Source organism: Nanorana parkeri, unplaced genomic scaffold, assembly GCF_000935625.1.
Source record: "Nanorana parkeri isolate BGI_ZX_2015 unplaced genomic scaffold, ASM93562v1 scaffold588, whole genome shotgun sequence".
Taxonomy (NCBI): Eukaryota; Metazoa; Chordata; class Amphibia; order Anura; family Dicroglossidae; genus Nanorana; species Nanorana parkeri.
Window position 1 is genome coordinate 785,012 of NW_017306856.1, and position 1,975 is coordinate 786,986.

Sequence of the window (1,975 nt, forward strand, 5' to 3'; positions counted from 1 at the left end):
ATCTATATATATATATATATATAGTTAATTTCATACATACATTTTTTTTTCTTTTTGTAACTTATCTGCTTCTCACCTGATTTTTTTGGTTTTACATTTTTATGGACAGGAGGGGAATTGAAGCACAATTTGTTGAGGTGCTGCACTGTAAAAAGCAATGAATTCCATGATCCCTTTTAAACGTGCCCCCCAGAGTTTCTTGACTCTGGCTAGGTAGGTGACACCACCTCAGTTGGCCAGGTAAAAGCCAATACGTTACAACTGACACCTAACTACTTATAATTTAAGCTTGGGATGTACTGATACCAATTTTTCGGTATTGAGTACCGATATGTTTTTTTTTTTTTGGTACTTGCTGATTCTGGAAGTCCCATTAAGGAAGCCGGACGACGTGTTAATGACTGACCGCCCTGCTTCCTGATTAGCACGGAAGCCGTCTCCATGTTCCCTCGTCACCAGGTAACGAGTAAGACTGGAGCTGGCTTTCTGGCCAATCAGGAAGCCGGGGGGCTAATTATGACTCGCTTTCTGATTGGCCAGTTTCTCGACCAATCAGGAAGCTGGGCGGCGAGTCATTGCACGCTGACCGGCTTTCTGATTGGCCCAGAAAACCAGCTCCATGCACCCTCGTCACCAGATGACAAGGGAATATGAAGCTGGCCTTCTGGCCAATCGGGAAGCCGGGGGGCGGGTAATGACTCGTTACCATGGAGGCGGCTTTTCGGCCAATCAGGAAGCCGTATGGCGAACCATTACCCGCGTTTGGCTTCCCGCTTAGCCGGGAAGTCAGCTCCATGCTCTCTTGTAACGAGGGGGCATGGAGCCGGCTTTCAGGCCAATCAGGAAGCCGGGCAGCGTGTAATGACTCGCTGCCTGCCTGGCTTCCTGATACCGGAAGTTCCGGCATCGGGAGCATTTGGGCGAGTACAAGTACTCGCCCAAATACTCAGTATCGGCACCGATACCGATACTAGTATCGGTGCATCCCCAATACACACAAAGTAAATTTAGTTTGACATTCGATCTGCTGGTGACCCTATCTAATCAACTTTTGCCGAAGGCTGCAAGCACTGTTTGGGTATTCTGATAGCGGCCGGCGCCACTGTCAGAATACAAAGCACAGATTGGGAGATTTGTCCATCCATGCTGTTTAGGTATCTGTTATATTTTTTTTTGTTTAGCTCACAGGTTGAACCAAAAAATATATACCCGTGTATACCCAACTGTAGTCGTCAGAGATTTTTCTTTGGCTGCCTATAAGTGTCTTCTGGGTTGGCTGGTTCCTAGATGAGATGGGTCACTTTGCATGTTATCAGTGCAGCTCTCTGTTGCTGGATTGCAGCCCCCTCCTGTATTGTCACATAGGCAGGATCACTATTAATGTGTATGATATGCCAAGTGTATCACTTATACAATCCCATCCACCATGCCTTCTGCGGTGTCACATAAAATGTCAAAGGGTTTTGAATTGTGTAAATTACTGTTTTCAAACCTGATACACATTTACCCATCTCATTCTTATATAATTTCATGTATATCTCATGTATATCTCATGTATTACTCCTAATCATCTCTATGTATATCTCATGTATTACTCCTAATCATATGGGGGTGGTGCTTGCATAGGTTGTACAGTGCCAGCAGACTGAGATTTTGCAGCCTTAACTGGCTGGAATGAACAACAATTCCATTGTGGACACATTTACTGCTCGATGCTGGAAATCACCTCTGTGGTGCAGGAGTACTTTACCTGCTGTGTGTTACCTGTCCTGCTTGCTGCTCATTCCTGTCATTGGCCTTCCTTGTCGCTCTCTCTCCTATTCTGCCTCTTTAGCTCCCTGCTCTGTCTCCTCTCTCTCTCTCTCCTCTCTGTCTTGTTGGCAACCCTGTTGCTTGTACTCTCTCGCCCTCTCTCTCCCACTCTCTGGCTCGTCGCTCTCCACCCCCCCTCCTCTCTTCACCCCCCCCCTCCTCT

The 1,975-nt window shown here is 46.6% G+C and overlaps 1 protein-coding gene across 1 annotated transcript in view; it reads left to right on the forward strand.

The window, feature by feature from the left end:
- The window catches only part of SCRIB (scribbled planar cell polarity protein), a 127,989-nt gene that overhangs the window by 123,640 nt on the left and 2,374 nt on the right, over nucleotides 1–1,975 (forward strand). The gene's annotated exons all lie outside the window — the stretch shown is intronic.